At 47.1% G+C, this 24,025-nt stretch overlaps 1 long non-coding RNA gene across 1 annotated transcript; it reads right to left on the reverse strand.

Moving 5' to 3' along the window:
- Window positions 1–18,988: 18,988 nt before the first annotated feature.
- Window positions 18,989–19,541, reverse strand: LOC142591229 (uncharacterized). The gene is made up of 3 exons (XR_012830400.1): window positions 19,413–19,541; window positions 19,110–19,325; window positions 18,989–19,048 (listed from the first exon to the last, which is right to left on the reverse strand). It is a non-coding gene; the product is annotated as an uncharacterized LOC142591229 (long non-coding RNA).
- Window positions 19,542–24,025: the final 4,484 nt, after the last annotated feature.

Genomic DNA, 24,025 nt, shown 5'->3' on the forward strand with positions numbered 1-24,025 from the left:
AGGGCGCTCCACAAATGACCATCTTATACGTGTAGAAGCAAATATCCGGGACGCATTTGTACACAAACAATTCTTCTTATCCATATTCCTCGATATGGAGAAGGCGTACGATACGACGTGGCGTTACGGAATCCTAAGAGACTTGTTAGAAATGGGTATCCATGGAAATATGCTTAACCTAATAGAAAGCTATCTGTCCAGTCGTACCTTCCGGGTAAAAGTCGGCAATGTACTTTCACGACCTTTTATGCAAGAAACGGGTGTACCCCAAGGAGGCGTGCTCAGCTGCACACTTTTCATCGTGAAGATGAACACGCTTCGCGCTTCATTACCACCGGCAATCTTTTATTCTGTCTACGTGGACGATATACAAATAGCTTTCAAATCTTGTAACCTCGCAGTCTGCGAGAGGCAGGTACAGCATGGCCTGAACAAAGTCTCAATGTGGGCAGACAATAATGGATTTAAGATCAATCCTAACAAAAGCTCTTGCGTTCTTTTTACAAGAAAGAGAGGAATGATCCCAGATCCTTGCTTAGAACTATGTGGACAACAAATAGCCGTAAACAAAGAGCACAAATTTTTAGGTGTTATATTAGACTACAGACTCACTTTCGTCCCCCACATTAAACATATTAAAGAAAAATGTCTGAAAACAATGAACCTAATGAAACTTCTATCCCATACATCGTGGGGTAGTGACAGGAAGTGCTTAATTAATCTCTATAAGAGCCTGATCCGTTCACGATTAGATTATGGTGCCGTGATCTATCATTCTGCCGCTCCAAGTGCGCTAAAGATGCTAGACCCTGTTCACCATCTAGGTATCCGTTTAGCCACAGGAGCTTTCAGAACGAGTCCCGTACAAAGTTTATATGCAGAATCGAATGAATGGTCACTTCATATCCAGAGAACGTACATCAGCCAAACATATTTTCTGAAAGTCCACTCAAATCCTGAACATCCCTGTTTTAAAACCGTTAATGACATGACATATGCTACACTCTTTCGCAATCGTCCCTCCGTAAGACAGCCTTTCTCGCTGCGTGTGAGGGAGCTTAGTGATGAAATGCATGTCCCACTCCTCGAGTTCCGCCTAATGCCTCCAGCTAAGCTGCTACCTCCTTGGGAGTGGCAGATGATACAATGCGACATATCTTTCATGCAGGTTACAAAACACGCTCCAGAGATTGAAATCCAGATGCATTTCCAGGAACTGCAATACAAACACTCCTGCACGGAGTTTTACACAGACGCATCGAAGTCACGCGAGGGGGTGTCATATGCAGCCGTCGGTCCATCCTTCTCGGAATCCGATTTACTGCATCCGGAAACTAGTATCTTCACGGCTGAGGCCTACGCAATATTGTCGACCGTGAAGCATATAAGGAAATCAAAACTCAAAAAGTCAGTTATATATACGGACTCCCTTAGTGTTGTGAAGTCTTTGATGTCGTTCTGTAAGCACAAAAATCCTATAATAATTCAACTCTATTCCATCCTATGCAAAGCATATGTATCTAACCAGGATGTGGTTATATGCTGGGTGCCTGGCCATAGGGGCATCCAGGGTAACGTTCTAGCGGACCAGATGGCCACATCAATTGCATCACACACTGTTAATTCTACTGCTGCAGTCCCTGTCACAGACCTGAAACCCTTCTTAAGAAGGAAACTGCGAAACTACTGGCAACGATTGTGGGACCTGGAAACAAATAATAAGTTGCATTTAATAAAGCCACAATTAGGTTTCTGGCCTCCTGTAACAAAATCACGCCGCACAGATGTCCTATTCTGTCGCCTCAGAATAGGACACACATTTGGCACACATAACTTTTTACTCACTGAAAATGATCCTCCAACCTGCGGTAGATGCGGGGAGAGGCTGACCGTCCTCCACGTCCTCCTGGAGTGTCGGGCAGCCGAATCTGAAAGAAGGAAACATTTTTCCCTAGCATACCGGCAGCACATCCCCCTACATCCCGTAATGCTACTCGGCCCAGAACCTTTATTTGACACCAACACAGTACTAAATTTCCTGAAAGATGTCGTCCTGCATGTTTTTAGCCCCACATGTTCGTAGCGGGTCCTCTCTTTAGAGGATGCCGCTGCGATATCTCTTTAGTATAGCACATGCCTCTAGGCCCTTGTCTTTCAAGGGCTCTGGCGAGGCAGCAGTGCTCCAAGTAATTTTAACATCCTACATATTTTTGATTTTGCATCATTCTTCTACACTGGATCTTAATGTTCATAGTAATCGTCATTAGTCATCGCCATAATTTTATAGCACGTAGATTTTACGCACTTTACAGCGACAATTTTTAGGCCACTTTACAGCCAAGTCACATCTCCATAATACATCGTCAACATCACCACTTGTCATGGCGCTCTTTGGCCAAACCTGGCCCTTGCGCCATTAAACACTACATATCATCATCATCATGGGTGTTTGGACCTTTAAGGCCCCCCGGCGGAGGCAACACACCTCTTCGGCCTCGGCTTCACATAGACGGCACCCCCGGACTGACCCACCCGGGGGAAACCGGCAGTCGCCTTTTCCTGTCCTCCTCTCCAATCTTCGTCTTTCTCTCTCGCCTTTTTCATCTTTCCTGTCTTCTCTTCACTTCTGCTAACTTCCTAGTCTCCCGGCGGCAAGGGTTAACCTTGTGTAGCTAGCCAGCCTTGGTTATGCTGTATTTGGTTATAGCAGCGATGTACGGCTGGCGTTGGCAGGGTTCCTCTAGCAGGAACTCCTGTCACGTCCCCCTGTTGGGCTCCATGGTGGGTGGTCGGCATCGCGGCCGAAAACCCTACAGTACTCATGGAAAACGCTTTTCCTAAACTCCCTGATCGCCCTCACAAACGAGGGCGCACCGAAGATCTCTTTCAGTTTTTCGGACGACAAGTCCAGAACTTTCCCAGATATCATGTAATCCACTCAGAAAACCCAGAGAAACTAGTGCGTAACATTTCACCGTTCCTTGTTTCGAAGTCTTTAACTGAAGTTTTTGGAACAGGATATAAGGCGTCCAGAATGACAAGTGGTGATCTTCTCTTGGAGCTCCACGATAAGAATCAGTACGAGAAACTGCCGAAACTTGTCTCATTTGGGGAGACCCAAATAACAGTTACTCCGCACCGAACCATGAACACCACACGCGGCGTTGTCTCGGACGATGACATGCTAGAGCTCACTGAAGCTGAACTCTTGGAGGGTTTCAGTGAACAGAATGTCATAAATGTAAAGCGAATTAAGATCAGGCGAGACGGTAAAGAGATCAATACAAAACACCTGATACTCACTTTCGGTTCAAGTGTCCTCCCCGAGTCCGTCGAGGCCGGTTATATCAAACTTCGTGTTAGGCCATACGTGCCCAATCCTCTCAGATGCTTTAAGTGCCAAAGGTTCGGCCACAGTTCACAGAACTGTCGAGGCCGGCTGACATGTGCCAAGTGCAGTGACAAAGAACATTCCTCCGAAACGTGCCAGAACACTCCACATTGTGTCAACTGTGAGGGCGAGCATGCCGCATACTCGCGGTCCTGCCCGTCCTGGAAAAGAGAAAAAGAGATTGTCACAATCAAAGTCAAAGAAAATATATCTTTCAAGGAGGCACGTAGGCGGGTGTCATACCTGTCTAAGAGCAGCTTTGCCGATGTGGCGCGTAAGGGGGCAGCGTCACAACGGCCTCCGGCGGCTGTCCGACCCACAGGCAGTGAGTCGGCAGTTACGCCATCTGCCCCCGCGGCGGTTGCAGCTAGCGCTGCTTCGTCAACCGAGGAGAAGGGACCATCCACCCCGAAGGTGGGTGCAGCCGAGGCTGCCCCAACCTCCGAGGCCCCTTCCAGCGCTGGCAAGGGCCAGCGCAGCCAAATCCCTCAGGGAGCCCCATCGACCTCCGGGCTGGTGGGCGCAGGGGTCTTGCCCTCAAAGGCGGGACTCCCTCTGAAAACCTCTCGCTCGCAAGAGCGCTTGTCCGGCGCCTCACACGAGGCAATGGACACTACACCTGTCCCCAAGGCGCACCAAACGCCTAAGGAGCGTCGAGAATCGCTCGAACGCTTCAGAAAGAACAAAACACCTATTACAGGGCCTCGAAAGGGCTCTGTAATATAAGGTATCCACTCCGTTTCCGTAAACACAGCACCAATTTACCTTAAACATGGATACACAAATAATTCAATGGAACATCAGAGGTCTCCTTAGAAACGTTGATGATTTGCAAGAACTCATCCACAAACATAATCCAAAAGTGCTGTGTTTACAGGAAACACACTTAAAATCTAAACACACAAACTTTCTCCGTACTTATGTTACGTTTCGCAAAGATCGCGATGATGCCGTCGCATCATCGGGTGGTGTTGCGATTCTTACTCATAGAAGTATTGCGTGTCAACCTTTACAGCTACAAACGCCCCTTGAAGCAGTGGCGGTTCGAGTTGTCCTACTAAACAAACTCATCACCATTTGCTCCCTTTACATACCCCCGCATTACCAACTGAACAAACATGAATTTCACTCCTTGATCGATCAATTGCCAGAACCTTATGCTGTTCTTGGCGATTTCAATGCGCACAGCTCCCTGTGGGGCGACTCTCGTATAGATGCGCGAGGTCGCCTTATTGAACAGTTCCTTTTTTCTTCCGGAGCGTGCCTTCTCAACAAGAAAGAACCCACGTATTACTCTCTTGCAAACCGATACTTTTCGTCAATAGATCTTAGTATAGTCTCCCCGTCTGTACTGCCTGAACTTGAATGGGAAGTTACCGACAACCCTTACGGTAGCGACCACTTCCCTATACTGCTAAGATCATATAAAGAAAACGAATATCCACCATACGCTCCTAAGTGGAAGATTGAGACAGCTGATTGGGAGAAATTTCGATCTCTAACTAGTATGTCATGGGCTGACCTGTCTTCGTTAGGAATTGACGCTGCAGTCGAGTTTTTTACAGCATTCATAATAGATGTCGCATTTAAATGCATATCAGAAGTAAAAGGCTTGGCCTGCAAACGGCGTGTCCCATGGTGGAACGACGATTGTAGGATCGCTCGTAAAAAACAGAACAGGGCGTGGGGGTTGCTACGCGCTTCTCCCACTGCAGAGAATCTAGTTAACTTTAAAAAAGTAAAATCCGAAGGCAGGCGAACCCGCCGACAGGCCAGACGAGAAAGTTGGCAAAAGTATCTATCGAGTATTAACTCGTTTAGGGATGAGGCCAAAGCCTGGAACAGAGTTAATAGGATTAGAGGTAGGCAAACATACTCAGTCCCCCTGGTAAACACACAGGGCGATACACTGCAAGACCAGGCCAACTCACTTGGGGAGCACTTTGAGAGTGTATCAAGCTCAAATCATTATTCGCAATCCTTCCTAAAATATAAACAAATAGAAGAATGCAAGCCACTCATCAATAAATGCCGACAGAATGAACCGTACAATTGCCCTTTTAGTGCTGCCGAGTTGAAAGCTGCCTTGAGCGCATGCAAGAGTTCCGCACCAGGATCTGATAGAATCATGTATGAAATGCTCAAAAACTTACACAATGACACGCAACTTACACTACTCACACTTTTCAACACCATCTGGGATGCAGGGTACCTTCCAACCGCGTGGAAGGAAGCCACTGTAGTCCCTGTTTTGAAACAAGGCAAAGACCCTTCCTCAGTGGCAAGTTACCGCCCGATAGCCCTCACAAGTTGCATTTGTAAGGTGTTCGAAAAAATGATAAATCGGCGACTCATTCATTTCCTTGAACAGAGCAAAATGCTTGATCCTTATCAGTGCGGCTTCCGAGAAGGGCGCTCCACAACCGATCATCTCGTGCGTGTTGAAGGGAATATCCGGGACGCATTTATACATAAACAGTTCTTCCTATCGATATTTCTCGATATGGAAAGGCGTATGACACAACTTGGCGTTACGGAATCTTAAGAGACCTGTCAGAAATGGGCATCCACGGTAATATGTTTAATATAATAAAAAGCTATCTGTCAAATCGTACCTTCCGGGTAAAAGTCGGCAATGCACTCTCACGTCCTTTTTCGCAAGAAACGGGTGTACCCCAGGGAGGCGTGCTCAGCTGCACGCTATTTATCGTGAAGATGAACACGCTCCGTGCTTCACTACCACCCGCCATCTTTTACTCTGTCTACGTGGACGACATTCAAATAGCTTTCAAATCTTTTAACCTCACAGTCTGCGAGAGACAGGTACAGCATGGCCTGAACAAAGTGTCAATGTGGGCAGACAAGAATGGGTTTAAGATCAATCCTAACAAAAGCTCTTGTGTTCTTTTTACAAGAAAGAGAGGACTTATCCCAGATCCTTGCATAGAACTGCGTGGACAACAGATACCTGTAAACAAAGAACACAAATTTCTAGGTGTCATACTTGACTACAGACTCACCTTCGTCCCCCACATTAAACATCTCAAAGAAAAGTGTCTAAAAACAATGAACATAATCAAACTTCTATCCCAGACTACGTGGGGTAGTGACAGGACGTGCTTAATGAATCTCTATAAAAGCCTAATTCGATCACGACTAGACTATGGCGCCGTGATTTACCACTCTGCCGCCCCGAGCGCACTAAGGATGCTAGACCCAGTCCACCATCTAGGAATCCGACTGGCCACTGGCGCTTTCAGAACGAGTCCCATACAAAGTTTATATGTAGAATCAAATGAGTGGTCACTTCATCTGCAGAGAACATACATCAGCCATACATATTTTCTGAAAGTCCACTCAAACCCCCAACATCCCTGTTTTAGTACCATTAATGACATGACATGTGCTACACTCTTTCGCAATCGTCCGTCCGTAAGACAGCCTTTCTCGCTGCGCGTGAGGGAGCTTAGCGAAGAAATGCACGTTCCACTCCTCGAGCTTCGCCTAATGCATCCAGCCAAGCTGCTACCTCCTTGGGAGTGGCAGCTCATACAATGTGATATATCTTTCGTGGAAGTCACAAAGCATGCTCCAGAGATTGAAATCAAGATGCATTTCCGTGAACTCCAGCACAAATACTCCTGCACGGAGTTCTACACAGACGCATCAAAGTCACACGACGGGGTATCCTATGCAGCCGTCGGTCCATCCTTCTCGGAATCCGACGTACTGCACCCGGAAACTAGTATCTTTACGGCTGAGGCCTACGCACTGCTCTCGGCCGTAAAGCATATAAACAAATCACAACTCCCGAAATCAGTTATATATACGGACTCCCTCAGTGTTGTGAAGGCCTTGATGTCTTTCTGTAATCACAAAAATCCAGTATTTATTGAACTCTACTCCGCACTGTGCAAAGCATATATATCTAACCAACATGTGATCATATGCTGGGTGCCTGGACACAGGGGCATCGAGGGAAACGTTCTAGCCGACCAGATGGCCACATCAATCTCATTGCATGCAGTTAATCCTACTGCTTCGGTCCCTGTCACAGACTTGAAGCCTTTCTTAAGAAGGAAACTACGAAGCCACTGGCAACGCATGTGGGACGAAGAAATAAATAATAAACTGCATGTAATAAAGCCACAATTAGGTTTCTGGCCTCTTGTAACAAAATGCCGCCGGACAGATGTGCTATTCTGCCGCCTAAGAATAGGACACACTTTTGGCACACATAACTTTTTACTCACGGGAAACGAGCCTCCAACCTGTGGTAGATGCGGGGAGAGGCTGACCGTCCTCCACGTCCTACTGGAGTGTCGGGAAGCCGAACCCGAAAGAAAAAAACATTTTCTCTTAGCATACAGGCACCGCATCCCCCTTCATCCTGTTATGTTACTTGGTCCAGAACCACTCTTTGACACCAACGCCGTCTTAGGTTTTTTGAAAGATGTTGTGTTGCATGTTATTAGCCCCACACGTTCGTAGCGCTTCCTCTCTTCTGAGGATGTCGCTGCGATAATTATTTTGAATAAGCACATGCCTCTAGGCCCTTGTGGTTCAAGGGCTCTGGCGAGGCTGTAGTGCTGTAAGCAATTTAACGTCTCGCATATTTTAAACAATGCATCAGTCTTTTACGATGGATTTTAATCTTCACAGTCTTCGTCATTAATCATCGCCATAATTTTATAGCACGTAGATTTTACGCACTTTACAGCGACTGTTTTTAGGCCACTTTACAGCCAAGTCACATCTTCCATTATACATCGTTAACACTACCATTTGTCATGGCGCTCTTTGGCCATACCTGGCCCTTGCGCCATAAAACACTACACATCATCATCATCAGATCATTCATTAGCTTTACATATTTCCTTAAAGCACGCTCCAATCCTGAACATCCATGTTTTCATAACGTTACCGATATGACGTGCCCTACACTTTTCAGCAATCGTCCCTCCATAAGACAGCCTTTCTCGCTGCGTGTGAAGCAGCTTAGCGATGAAATGCATGTCCCGCTCCTCGAGCATCGCTTAATGCACCTAACCAAGCTCTTACCTCCTCGGGAATGGCAGGTGATACAATGTGACATATCCTTTATAAATGTTACAAAGCACGCTCCTGAGGCTGAAATCCGAATGCATTTCCTAGAACTCCAACACAAGCACTGCTGCGCAGAGTTCTACACAGACGCTTCCAAGTCAAATGCCGGGGTATCCTATGCAGCCGTCGGCCCATCGTTTTCGGAATCCGATGTACTGCATCCGGAAACAAGTATCTTTACGGCCGAGGCCTACGCACTACTCTCTGCTGTAAAGCACATAAGAAAATCGAAACTTCCAAAAGCAGCGATCTATACAGACTCTCTCAGCGTCGTGAAGGCCTTAATGTCACTCAGCAAACATAAAAATCCCGTATTTAATGAACTATATTCGGTCTTGTGCAAAGCGTACTCATCTAACCAGCCCCGCAGGGGCGTCTGCGTCAGCAGGCGTTTGGTGTGTTGCGACACCACGTACCCGAGCACACGAGGGTTGGACCCTCCCGCGTGTCGCCGTGCGCGGCTTAGCCGTGTCTGGGGAAAGGGGGATCCTGGAGGTTGAGCCAATGCCGGGTGTTTGGACCTTTAAGGCCCCCCGGCGGAGGCAACACGCCTCTTTGGCCTCTGCTTCACACAGACGGCACCCCCGGACTGACCCACCCGGGGGAAATCGGTAGTTGCCTTTTCCTGTCTCTCTCTCCCTCCAGCCTTCGTCTTTCTCTCACTTTTCATCTTTCCTGTCTTCTCCTTCCTTCCGCTTACTTCCATATTTTCCAGGCAGCAAGGGTTAACCTTGTGTGATTAGCCAACCTAGGTTATTTCATATTTGGTTATAGTGATGACGTACAGCTGGCGTTTACAGAACCTGTTCTTACAGTCTCTGTAGCGTCCCCTTGTAGGACTCCATGGTGGGTGGCTGGCGTTATTGCCGAAAATTCAATTCCTTTATGGCAACATCCTTCCCTCCACTTCCTGATCGCCCTCAGGAAAGAGGGCGCACCGATGAATTATTTCAGTTTTTTGGACGACAAAGACCCAACTTCCCACGATTTCACGTCATTCATTCAGAAAAGCCAGATAAACAAGTACGCACAATCTCCCCATTTCTAGTTTCTAAGTCTTTAACCGAGGCTCTTGGTCCAGGTTACAAGGCATCAAGGATGGCAAGTGGAGATCTCCTTTTGGAGCTCCGTGACCTGAAACAATACGACAAGCTACCTAATCTAGTGTCTTTTGGTGACTTTCAAGTGACAGTGACTCCACACCGCACTATGAACACTACACGCGGCGTTGTCTCAGATGATGACCTGCTTCAGCTGACAGAGGCAGAGCTCCTAGAGGGCTTGAATGAGCAAAATGTTGTTAATGTGAAAAGAATAAAGATCAGGCGCGATGGTAAAGAAATTCCAACCAAACACCTAATTCTCACCTTCAATTCAAGTGTCCTGCCCGAATCAATCGAGGCCGGGTACATAAAGCTCCGTGTCAGGCCTTACGTGCCTAATCCACTCCGATGTTTCAAATGCCAGCGCTTCGGCCACAGCTCCCAGAGCTGCCGAGGCCGCCAAACTTGTGCTAAATGCAGTGCCAAAGAACACACCACTGAAACTTGTGAGAATGCTCTCCGCTGTGTAAACTGTGATGGGGAGCACGCCGCGTACTCGCGGTCGTGCCCATCCTGGAAGAAAGAAAAGGAAATTGTTACAATTAAAGTCACGGAAAATATCACCTTCAAAGAGGCACGCAAGCGGGTTTCATACCTGCCCAAGAAAAGCTTTGCCGATGTGACGCGTCAGGGGGCAGCGTCACAACGGCCTCCGGCGGCTGTCCGGCCCACAGTCAGTGAGTCGGCAGCTATGCCATCTGCCCCCGCGGCGGTTGCAGCTAGCGCTGCTCCGCCAACCCAGCAGACGGGGCCATCGAACCCGAAGGTGGGTGCAGCCGAGGCTGCCCCAACCTCAGAGGCCCCTTCCAGCGCTGGCAACGGTCGGCGCAGCCAAATCCCTCAGGGAGCCCCATCGACCTCCGGGCTGGTGGGCGCAGGGGTCTTGCCCTCCAAGGCGGGACTCACCCTGAAAACCTCTCGCTCGCAAGAGCACGTGTCCGGAGCCTCACAAGAGGTAATGGACACAACACCTATCCTCAAGGCACACCAAGCGCCTAAGGAGCGGCGAGGCTCCCTCGAACGCTCCAGAAAGGGCAGAACTCCCGTTACAGGGCCTCGAAAGAGCTCTGTAACCTAAGGCATCACCTCCGTTTCCGTGAACACAGCACAAATTTTTCTTTAAATATGAATACCCAAATCATCCAATGGAATGTCAGAGGTCTTCTCAGGAATCTCGATGATGTGCAAGAGATTATACACAAACACAATCCAAAAGTGCTGTGTCTACAGGAAACACACCTAAAAACACAACACACAAACTTTCTCCGACAGTATGTTAGTTTTCGCAAAGATCGCGATGATGCAATCGCATCATCGGGAGGTGTTGCAATTGTAATCCAAAAGAGCATAGCATGTCAACATTTACAGCTACGAACGGCCCTTGAAGCAGTGGCGGTTCGAATAGTTTTGCTAAACGGGCTTATCACTATTTGCTCGATTTATATACCCCCACACTACAAACTAAGCAAACATGAATTTCAGTCCTTCATAGATGAATTGCCAGAACCTTATGTTGTTCTTGGCGATTTCAATGCACACAGCACCTTGTGGGGAGACTCTCGTATCGATGCGCGAGGTCGTCTCGTTGAACAGTTCCTTTTCTCTTCTGGAGCGTGCCTTCTAAATAAGAAAGAACCCACATATTACTCTCTTGCGAACAGAACCTTTTCGTCAATAGATCTTAGTATAGTTTCCGCCTCTTTACTGCTCGAACTCGAATGGGAAATTACGAGAAACCCTTACGGGAGCGATCACTTCCCCGTATTGCTAAGAACATCTAAAGAAAATGAACTTCCTCCACGAGCTCCTAGGTGGAAGATAGATACAGCCGACTGGGAGAAATTTCGAACTCTCACTAACATCTCATGGGCCGATATGTCTTCTTTAGAAATTGATGCGGCTGTGGAATATCTTACATCATTCATAATAGATGCCGCATCAAAATGCATATCCGAAGTGAGTGGTCTGGCATGCAAACGACGTGTGCCGTGGTGGAACAGCGAATGTAGGATCGCCCGTAAGAATCAGAACAAGGCGTGGGGGTTGCTACGCGCTTCTCCCACTGCAGAGAATCTAGTTAACTTTAAAAAAGTAAAATCCGAAGGCAGGCAAACCCGCCGACAGGCCAGAAGAGAAAGCTGGCACAAGTTTTTATCAAGTATTAACTCGTTCAGGGATGAGGCCAAAGCCTGGAACAGAGTAAATAGGATTAGAGGGCGGCAAACACATGCACTCCCCCTGGTAAACACACAGGGAGATACACTGCAAGACCAGGCAGACTCACTTGGGGAATATTTTGAGAGCGTGTCAAGTCCAACAAATTATACACAATCCTTTCTCAAATACAAAGAAACAGAAGAACGTAAGCCATTAACAAGAAAAGGTCGAGAGAATGAGCCTTACAACCGTCCCTTTAGCATTGCCGAGCTAAGAGCTGCCTTGATCACATGCAAGAGCTCTGCACCAGGACCTGACAGAATTATGTACGACATAATTAAGAACGTACACACTGATACACAATTGACTTTACTTGCACTTTTTAACACTATTTGGGCTGCTGGGTATCTTCCACTTGCATGGAGAGAAGCGATTGTGATTCCCATTCTGAAGCAAGGTAAAGATCCTTCGTTGGCGTCAAGTTACCGCCCGATAGCCCTCACAAGTTGCATTTGTAAGCTGTTTGAGAAAATGGTTAATCGGCGGCTCATACATTTCCTGGAATTAAATCAAATGCTTGATCCCTTTCAGTGTGGCTTCAGGGAAGGGCGGTCCACAATTGATCACCTTGTGCGCATTGAGGGAAACATTCGCGACGCCTTTCTACATAAGCAATATTTCCTATCCGTGTTCCTAGATATGGAGAAGGCGTACGACACAACGTGGCGCTACGGAATCTTGAGAGACTTGTCGGGAATGGGCATCCGTGGCAATATGCTCGCCCTAATAGAAAGCTATTTGTCCAATCGTACCTTCCGAGTAAAAGTCGGTAATGCACTGTCACGTCCTTTTACGCAGGAAACTGGTGTACCCCAGGGAGGTGTGCTAAGCTGCACTCTTTTTATTGTTAAGATGAACACACTACGTGCTTCACTCCCACCGGCCATTTTTTATTCCGTATACGTCGACGATATACAAATAGGCTTTAAATCCTGCAACCTCGCAGTATGCGAGAGACAGGTACAGCAGGGCCTGAACAAGGTTTCCAAGTGGGCTGACGAAAACGGATTTAAGATCAACCCCCACAAAAGCACTTGTGTTCTTTTTACTAGAAAGAGAGGCCTGGTTCCAGATCCGTGTGTTCAATTGTGTGGACATCAAATACCCATAAACAAAGAACACAAATTTTTAGGTATTATACTAGACTCCAAGCTTACTTTTATACAGCACATTAAATATCTTAAAGAAAAATGTCTAAGGACAATGAACCTACTTAAAATTCTATCCCACTCAACATGGGGTAGCGACAGGAAGTGTCTGATGAATGTTTATAAGAGCCTAATTCGATCACGATTGGACTATGGTGCCGTCGTATATAACTCTGCCGCTCCAAGCGCACTAAAGATCCTAGATCCTATCCACCATCTAGGTATCCGCTTAGCCACTGGTGCTTTCAGAACAAGCCCGATTGAAAGCTTATACGCGGAATCAAATGAATGGTCGCTCCATCTACAGAGAAGTTACATAAGCCTTACATATTTCCTAAAAATACACTCCAATCATCAACATCCATGTTTTAACACTGTTAACGATATGACCTGCACTACACTATTCCATAATCGTCCTTCTGTAAGAAAGCCTTTCTCGCTTCGAGTGAGGGAGCTTAGTGATGAGATACATGTCCCACTCCTCCAGCTTCGCCTAATGCATCCAACCAAGTTGTTACCGCCTTGGGAGTGGCAGGTCATAGAATGTGACATATCCTTTTTAGAAATAACAAAACACGCACCAGAGATCGCAATTAGAATGCATTTCCTTGAACTGGAGTACAAACACTCCTGCGCAGCGTACTACACAGACGCTTCGAAGTCAAATGCAGGGGTATCCTATGCAGCAGTCGGCCCATCCTTCTCGGAATCCGATGTACTCCATCCCGAAACAAGCATCTTTACGGCCGAGGCCTACGCATTGCTCTCTGCCGTGAAGCATATAAGAAGATCAAAACTTTCAAAAGCAGCGATCTATACAGACTCTCTAAGCGTCGTGAAGGCCTTAAAGTCACTCTACAAACATAAAAATCCCGTATTCAATGAACGGTATTCGGCATTATGTAAAGCGTACTCATCTAACCAGAATATCATAATATGCTGGGTCCCTGGCCATAGGGGAATCGAAGGCAACGTTCTCGCGGACGAGATGGCCACGTCAATCACATCGCAAGCTGTTAACCCTACCGCTGATGTGCCTGTCACAGACCTGAGGCCTTTCGTACGAAATAAACTGCGAAGTCACTGGCAGTGCACGTGGGACGCGCAAACAAATAACAAACTGCACGTTATAAAGCCCCGGTTAGGTTTTTGGCCCTCCCCAACAAAATCTCGGCGAACAGAAGTCCTATTCTGTCGCCTCAGAATAGGACACACATTTGGGACCCACAACTTTTTACTCACGGGAAACGATCCTCCAACCTGTGGTAGATGCGGTGAGAGGCTGACCGTCCTCCATGTCCTCTTGGAGTGTCGGAAAGCCGAACCTGAAAGAAAGAAACATTTTCCGCTAGCATACCGTTATTACATCCCTCTGCACCCGGCTATGTTTCTTGGTCATGAACCGCTTTTTAATACCAAGGCAGTCCTCGACTTCTTAAAAGATGTAGTTCTACACGTCATAAGCCCATTAAATTCGTAGAGCATCCTCGCTTCAGAGGATGCCGCTGCGATAATTGTTTTAAATAGCACATGCCTCCAGGCCCTTGTGTCTCAAGGGCTCTAAGGAGGCATTAGTGCTCTAGCATATCTTATATAACCTGATATATCTTTAGACATCATATCATTCTTTTTAATTGTCTTATTGTTCATAGTACACTTCATAAGTCATCGCCATAATCTTATTATACAGATTTTACGCACTTTAGCGCTACCATTTTTAAGGCCCTTCTACAGCCACGGCACACCAACTTCTTAGTACTCATTATTTCACTGCAAACAAATTAACACGGACATGGCGCTCTTTGGCCATATCTGGCCCTTGCGCCACTAACCCACACACATCATCATCATCATCATCTAACCAGAATATCATAATATGCTGGGTCCCTGGCCATAGGGGAATTGAAGGTAACGTTCTAGCGGACGAGATGGCCACGTCAATCACATTGCAAGCTGTTAACCCTACCTCTGCGGTGCCTGTCACAGATCTGAGGCCTTTCTTGCGAAGGAGGCTGCGCGATCACTGGCAACACATGTGGGATGCGGAAACGGATAATAAGCTTCACCTGATAAAACCACAGTTAGGATTTTGGCCGTCTACTACAAAATCGCGCCGAACAGATGTCCTATTCTGTCGTCTCAGAATAGGACACACGTTCGGCACCCATAATTTTCTACTCACCGGAAGTGAGCCTGCAACCTGTGGTAGATGCGGGGAGAGGCTGACCGTACTCCACGTCCTCCTGGTGTGTCGGGAAGCCGAATCTGAGAGAAAAAGACATTTTTCATTAGCATACCGACAGCACATTCCTCTTCATCCTGAAATGCTTCTTGGTCCAGAACCGCTTTTTAATACAGACACAGTGCTAGGTTATCTTAAAGATGTGGTCTTACATGTTATTAGTCCCATGAATTCGTAGCGCCTCCTCACTTGCGAGGATGCCACTGCGATAATTGTTTTGCATAGCACATGCCTCCAGGCCCTTGTCTTTCAAGGGCTCTAAGGAGGCAGTAGTGCTCATGGATTTTCCACAATCACTTATATTTTACCTATCGTATCATTCTTTTTAAATGCATCTAAATGTTCATAGTACAAGTCACACGTCATCGCCATAATTTTATCGTACAGATTTTACGCACTGTAGAGCGTATATTTTAAGGCCTCTTTACAGCCACCTCACACGAACTTCATAGTAATCATAATTACACCGCAAAATCATTAGCACAGACATGGCGCTCTTTGGCCATACCTGGCCCTTGCGCCACAAAACCCCATACATCATCATCACGCATACTCAAGGGCGAAATTCCAAGTATTCGAAGACAGCAGGTCAAGACCCCTGACACGAAGTGCTGAATTGCAGCTGTGTAATGACGGACACACTGGCTTACACATTCGAGATGAGGATGTTGGTGCGTGCTCAATTATTTTTTCAGCCATTTTATTTCGGCACGCTACCATTCACATAATTCTGCTGCCCTAATTCACCTTCCATTGCAGAAGTACAAGAAAAAAAACGTCATATTTCTATTCTTTCTAAAAGAATCCCATATTGAGCCAATTAATTGCGGTCGTGTATTTGCAGTTTTCTTTTTTCATTATAAGGATAGTTGCAACACGTCTTCTATGTGTTTTTCTCGTGCAAAGTCATTGCCATCACGCCAGTCATTTCCGACTATTCTCCATTATACCGGTGTCACACGACCACGTTCGATCCCAAACAAGTCCGAACCGGATTGAAATTCGCGACTGATATTGGCGCCATCGCGCAGCTTGCGCAAAAGAACCAATCATGACTGAGAAATTGAAATCGTATGGGGCTTGATCGCGTTTAAAAGTGCGCCGTGTGACACCCGAATTTGCATTTCGCTGTTTCTGCCCGTTTTAATGTATCTGCCTCTTACAATCTTGCTGCAATAAAATGTCTGCTATTTTCGTGTTCTTGACTGTGCATTATGTTGATCTATATTTAAGGAACACGGCATATTTATTTACGATACACCTTTTGGCGTGAGTTGCTAGACGTACAATATCATAAGCGATAAAGTTCTACTTCAGCAGTTGGCATGATTGTTGCGCTAATTTACAGCTTGAAGCAGCAAATTCGAGTTTCGCACTGCTGCTATCTGGCACATCGCGTCGGGGGAGGGGGAGTTAAGAACATGTGTATATATGACAGGACCACGGCAGAGAGAAAAAGCGACGCGAGAAACTCGTTTGACATCGTGCGGTGTCGAATTTGCACAATGCCCTCTGGAGCTCCCTCGGCGTGGCCGCGCTAGCCTCTTGGCAGCTGTAATTATCCGTGATCCCCCGCAAAAGCATTGCAGCAGCTGTAGCACTTACCATTCTATTGACGTGCACGTCCAGAGTAAATATTGATGAATGGTAGAGAGAACGATGGAGAGGAAGCAGAGAATGGGTAGAACCGACGCAGTCGCGCAACGAGTGCATAACTTCATCGCCACTCTTCGCTCGCAATTATCATACAAGCAGGGGGGGGTGAGAGGGTAAAGGGGACATGAGAAGGCAATGCTACCAGTCTAGAAATTGAAGTTCAAGATATGGTACCGTACGGTTCGGCTATTTCTGCAAAATAAACACCTCGAAAATTTGTCAAATGGACAACATACGCAGGGCGTGCATAAGCAAAGCCGCATCAATGTAAACCGTTGGTTCTAGGCAACACTACTGAAGCGGTCCGATGTTAAATCAACAGTTCTGTGCCCGCCGCCGTAGCTTTACGGTTATAGGATTGCTTGAGGTCACGGGTTTGATCCAGACCGTGGCCGCTGCATTTCGACGGGGGCCAAATAAAGAAGCGCTCGTGCACACACATATATTTAGCAACACCTCAGAAGAACAACATTTTGTCTGATTGTGGTTTTGGCATGTACAGCCCCATAATTCCATTCAACTTTTATACTTCTGCCACGATGTGATATGCCATACGAAGTAATGAGCATGTTCAACCTTCTCAGATTTTATGAAGTATGGCCCACAACAACGCCTAAAGCATACACTTCCGCATGTGTGTTCTGGCTACTATGCGGACAAGTAGCAATGGTGCACGTGTGGTACCATTTAACATCAACTTGACACGTCTCGTGTTGGATTAAACGGATGAAATCAAAGATTCCCCGTCAACATGACAGCAAATTACTGTCAATCAAAGCTAACAACACAGAAAGCTTCGCTTACATCGATTCCCACAGTGCGTCCAATGTACCTGAATATTTTTGAAGTGCTTTCAATTAATCTTCCAAGGCGTCTACACGGTGAGGCCAGGCGTGGCCACGACTGAGCTCGCGATGCGAAGCATGAGTATCGTCTGGCCTTAAGTTTCGCGTGCATCGAGGGTAGTTAGGCGTTCAAAACTAGTAGAAACTATGATCATCCTGCCGATAAGCAGGATGATCATAGTTTATTTCCTACGCGAACTGCCGCGGTCCTGTTCAGCAGACGATATTCGGCTTCCTCCGGTAGTAGTTAATATCGAAATTCGGTAGCACCTTTTCGTTTACATATGCCTGTTTCTTGAATTTCACCAGTAAACATGCATGGTGACTGCCGAAAGAAGCGGACTGATCCAAAGACTCCTTTTCATTAACGTCAGTTATTGCCGAATAGCAGCCGCGTATGGGAATCCCCTTTATTACGAAATAAAGCGTCCAGAATAGAGCGATGAGCGGGCTTTTGTTGACATGAGAGTGTTTGAGACAAGAGTGAATACACGATCCGCTTGTGACCTCCACGAGCCGCGTACGATTGCAAAGCTGGGCTGAAATATTCACAGCAGCGTATGCCATTCCCGGATTATGTGTTTTTTTTTTTAACCGAGCCCGAGAGATGGTTCAAGGCTCCTTTCAGATAGGCTTTGCGCGGCCCCGCTATACAGCGTTGCTGCTGGAGCAGAACGCCCCTCTCTCTCGACGGAACACCCCCGCAGGGGCGTCTGCGTCAGCAGGCGTTTGGTGTGTTGCGACACCACGTACCCGAGCACACGAGGGTTGGACCCTCCCGCGTGTAGCCGTGCTCGGCTTAGCCGTGTCTGGGGAAAGGGGGATCCTGGGGGTTGAGCCGATGCTGGGTGTCTGGACCTTTAAGGCCCCCCGGCGGACGCAACACACCCCTTTGGCCTCTGCTTCACATAGACGGCCCCCCCGGACTGACCCACCCGGGGGAAATCGGTAGTTGCCTTTTCCTGTCTCTCTCTCCCTCCAGCCTTCGTCTTTCTCTCACTTTTCATCTTTCCTGTCTTCTGCTTCCTTCCGCTTACTTCCATAGTTTCCAGGCAGCAAGGGTTAACCTTGTGTGATTAACCAACCTAGGTTATTTCATATTTGGTTATAGTGATGACGTACAGCTGGCGTTTACAGGACCTGTTCTTACAGTCTCTGTAGCGTCCCCTTGTAGGACTCCATGGTGGGTGGCTGGCGTTATTGCCGAAAATTAAATTCCTTTATGGCAACATCCTTCCCTCCACTTCCTGATCGCCCTCAGAAAAGAGGGCGCACCGATGATTTATTCCAGTTTTTTGGTCGACAAAAAGAATCCTTCCCTCGTTTTCACGTGATCCACTCTGAAAAACCAGCAAAACAAGTGCGAACAATCTCCCCGTTCCTTGTATCTAAGTCTCTTACCGAAGTTTTTGGTCCAGGATATAAGGTGTCGAGGATGGCTAGCGGAGACCTCCTCCTGGAGCTCCGCGATCAGAAGCAATTTGAAAAACTGCCTCAGCTAGTATCATTTGGGGAGACCCAAGTAGTAGTAACCCCGCACCGCACGATGAATACTTCCCGCGGCGTTGTCTCGGACGATGATTTGCTGGAGCTCTCTGAGGCTGAGCTCTTGGAGGGCTTCAGCGAACAGAATGTCATAAATGTCAAAAGGATCAAGATAAGGCGAGGCGGTAAAGAAATTCCCACCAAACACCTAATACTCACCTTCAATTCAAGTGTCCTGCCCGAGTCAATCGAGGCCGGGTACATCAAGCTTCGTGTACGCCCGTATGTGCCAAATCCCTTGAGATGTTTCAAATGCCAACGTTTTGGCCACAGCTCGCAGAGCTGCCGAGGCCGCCAAACATGCGCCAAATGCAGTGCCCTTGAACACGGAACTGAAGAATGTAAGAACTCTCTACACTGTGTAAACTGTGATGGGGATCACGCCGCGTACTCACGGTCGTGCCCATCCTGGAAGAAAGAAAAAGAAATCGTAACGATCAAAGTGAAAGAAAATATCTCATTTAAGGAGGCACGCAGGCGGGTTGCATACCTGCCAAAGAAAAGCTTTGCCGAAGTGGCGCGTCAGGGGGCAGCGTCACAACGGCCTCCGGCGGCTGTCCGACCCACAAGCAGTGAGTCGGCAGTCACGCCATCTGCCCCCGCGACGGTTGCAGCTAGCGCTGCTCCGTCAACCGAGGAGAAGGAACCATCGACCCCGAAGGAGGGCGCAGCCGAGGCTGCCTCAACTTCCGAGGTTCCTTCATGCGCTGGCAACGGCCGGCGTAGCCAAGTACCTCTGGGAGCCCCATCGACCTCCGGGCTGGTGGGCGCAGGGGTCTTGCCCTCCAAGGCGGGACTCCCTCTGAAATCTTCCCGCTCGCAAGAGCACGTGTCCGGCGCCTCACAAGAGGCAATGGACACTACACCCATCCTCAAGGCGCACCAAGCGCCTAAGGAGCGGCGAGGCTCCCTCGAACGCTCCAGAAAGAACAAAACCCCTATTACAGGGCCTCGAAAGGGTTCTGTAATCTAAGGCATCCCGTCCGTTTCCGTAAACATAGCACCAATTTATTTTAAATATGGATACACAAATCATTCAATGGAACATTAGAGGTCTCCTTACAAACCTTGATGATTTGCAAGAACTCATCCACAAACATAATCCAAAAGTGCTGTGTTTACAGGAAACACATTTAAAATCCAGACACGCAAACTTTCTCCGTACGTATGTTACGTTTCGTAAAGATCACGATGATCCCATCGCATCATCGGGTGGTGTTGCGATTCTCACACATAAAAGTATAGCATGTCAACCTTTACAGCTTCGAACGCCCCTTGAAGCAGTGGCGGTGCGAGTTGTTCTGCTAAACAAACTCATCACTATTTGCTCGCTTTATATACCCCCACATTACAAATTAACTAAACATGAATTTCAGTCCTTTATAGATGAACTGCCAGAACCCTATGTTGTTCTTGGCGACTTCAATGCGCACAGCTCCCTGTGGGGCGACTCTCGTATAGATGCGCGAGGTCGTCTTGTTGAACAGTTCCTTTTTTCTTCCGGAGCGTGCCTTCTCAATAAGAAAGAGCCCACATATTACTCTCTTGCAAACCGATCCTTTTCATCAATAGATCTTACTATAGTCTCCCCGGCTGTACTGCCTGAACTTGAATGGGAAGTTACCGACAACCCTTACGGTAGCGACCACTTCCCTATACTGCTAAGATCACATAAAGAAAACGAATATCCACCACACGCTCCTAGGTGGAAGATTGAGACAGCTGATTGGGAGAAATTTCTATCTCTAACTAGTATCCCATGGGCTGACCTGTCTTCATTAGGAATTGACGCTGCAGTCGAGGTTTTTACAGCATTCATAATAGATGTCGCATTTAAATGCATATCAGAAGTAAAAGGCTCGGCCTGCAAACGGCGTGTCCCATGGTGGAACGACGATTGTAGGATCGCTCGTAAAAAACAGAACAGGGCGTGGGGGTTGCTACGCGCTTCTCCCACTGCAGAGAATCTAGTCAACTTTAAAAAAGTAAAATCCGAAGGTAGGCGAACCCGCCGACAGGCCAGACGAGAAAGTTGGCAAAAGTTTCTATCGAGTATTAACTCGTTCAGAGATGAGGCGAAAGCCTGGAACAGGGTCAACAGGATAAGAGGCTGACAAGCACATGGACTCCCCTTGGTAAACACAGAAGGCGATACCCTACAAGATCAGGCGGACTCGCTTGGGGAGCACTTTGAGAGCGTGTCAAGTGCCACCCATTACTCTCAATCCTTTCTGAAATATAAAGAAATAGAAGAATGTAAGCCACTCATGAGAAAATGATAACAGAATCAACTATACAACTGTTGTTTTAGCATTGCCGAGTTGAGAGCTGCCTTGAGCGCATGCAAAAGCTCTGCACCGGGCTCTGATAGAATCATGTACGAAATGCTCAAAAACACGCACAATGACACGCAAGTAACACTACTTACACTTTTCAACACCATCTGGGAGGCAGGGTACCTTCCAACGGCATGGAAAGAAGCCATTGTGGTCCCTGTTTTGAAACAAGGGAAAGACGCTTCTTCAGTGGCAAGTTACCGCCCGATAGCCCTCACAAGCTGCATGTGCAAGGTATTTGAAAAAATGATAAATCGGCGTCTCATCCATTTCCTTGAACAAAACAAAATGCTTGATCCCTATCAGTGTGGCTTCCGAGAAGGGCGCTGCACAACCGACCATCTTGTACGTATTGAAGGACATATTCGTGACGCGTTTGTACACAAACAGTTCTTCTTATCGATATTCCTTGATATGGAGAAGGCGTACGATACGACCTGGCGCTACGGAATCTTGAGAGACTTGTCAGAAATGGGCATTCATGGTAATATGCTAAACGTAATAAAAAGCTACTTGTCCAATCGCACCTTCCGGGTAAAAGTTGGCAATGTCCTCTCACGTCCTTTTACACAAGAAACTGGTGTACCCCAGGGTGGCGTGCTCAGTTGCACACTCTTTATTGTTAAGATGACAACACTTCGTGCTTCCTTACCACCGGCCATTCTGTATTCTGTCTATGTGGACGACATTCAAATAGGTTTCAAGTCCTGTAACCTCGCAGTCTGTGAGAGGCAGGTACAGCATGGTTTGAACAAGGTGTTAGGGTGGGCAGAGAAAAATGGATTTAAAATCAATCCTCACAAGAGTTCTTGTGTGTTGTTTACAAGAAAGACAGGCCTGGTTCCGGACCCTTCCTTAGAACTGTGTGGACAACAGATACCTGTAAACAAAGAGCACAAATTTCTAGGTGTTATACTTGACAATAGACTCACTTTCGTCCCACACATTAAACATCTGAAAGAAAAATGTCTAAAAACAATGAACATAATAAAACTTCTATCCAAGACTACGTGGGGTAGTGACAGGAAGTGCCTAATGAATCTCTATAAGAGCCTAATCCGGTCACGATTAGACTATGGTGCCGTGATATATAACTCTGCCTCCCCAAGCACGCTAAAGATGCTAGACCCTGTTCACCATCTAGGTATCCGTTTAGCCACAGGCGCTTTCAGAACAAGCCCGATTGAAAGCCTATATGCCGAATCCAATGAATGGTCTCTCTACCTACAGAGGTCATACATCAGCTTTACATATCTCCTTAAAGTACGCTCTAATCCTGAACATCCATGTTTTGATACCGTTACCGATATGAGGTGCGCTACACTTTTCAGCAATCGCCCCTCCATAAGACAGCCTTTCTCGCTGCGTGTGAAGGAGCTTAGCGATGAAATCCATGTCCCACTCCTCGAGCATCGCTTAATGCACCTAACCAATCTCTTACCTCCTTGGGAGTGGCAGGTTATACAATGTGACATATCCTTTATAAAAATTACAAAGCACGCTCCTGAGGCTGAAATCAGAATGCATTTCCTAGAGCTGCAGTACAAACACTCCTGCGCAGAATACTACACAGACGCTTCGAAGTCAAATGCCGGGGTATCCTATGCAGCCGTCGGCCCATCCTTCTCGGAATCCGATGTACTGCATCCGGAAACCAGCATTTTTACGGCCGAGGCCTACGCATTACTCGCTGCTGTGAAGCATATTAGAAGATCAAAACTTCCAAAAGCAGCGATCTATACAGACTCTCTAAGCGTCGTGAAGGCCCTAATGTCACTCTACAAACATAAAAATCCCGTATTCAATGAACTGTATTCGGTATTGTGTAAAGCGTATACATCTAACCAGAACATTATAATATGCTGGGTACCTGGCCACAGAGGTATCGAGGGCAATGTACTGGCTGATCAAATGGCCACATCACTCACATCACTAAACACTTCTTCTGCAGTTGCTGTCCCGGTCACAGATCTGAAGCCTTTCTTGCGTAAGAAACTGCGACAACACTGGCAACGCATGTGGAACGCAGAAATAAACAATAAACTGCACGTTATAAAGCCACAGCTAGGTTTTTGGCCCTTCCCATCAAAATCACGGCGAACAGATGTCCTATTTTGCCGCCTCAGAATAGGGCACACATTTGGTACACACAATTTTCTTCTTACTGGAAACGAACCGCCAACCTGTGGTCGATGTGGTGAGAGGCTGACCGTCCTCCACGTCCTCTTGGAGTGTCGCGAAGCCGAACCTGAAAGAAAGAAGCATTTTCTTCTTGCATATCGTCATTGCATACCTCTTCACCCAGCAATGTTTCTTGGAAAGGAACCGCTTTTTAACACCAAGACAGTCCTCGACTTCTTAAAGGATGTAGTTCTACACGTTATAAGCCCAATAAATTCGTAGAGCATCCTCGCTCCAGAGGATGCTGCTGCGATA

The sequence above is a fragment of the Dermacentor variabilis genome, chromosome 8 (assembly GCF_050947875.1).
Source record: "Dermacentor variabilis isolate Ectoservices chromosome 8, ASM5094787v1, whole genome shotgun sequence".
In the NCBI taxonomy this organism is placed as follows: domain Eukaryota; kingdom Metazoa; phylum Arthropoda; class Arachnida; order Ixodida; family Ixodidae; genus Dermacentor; species Dermacentor variabilis.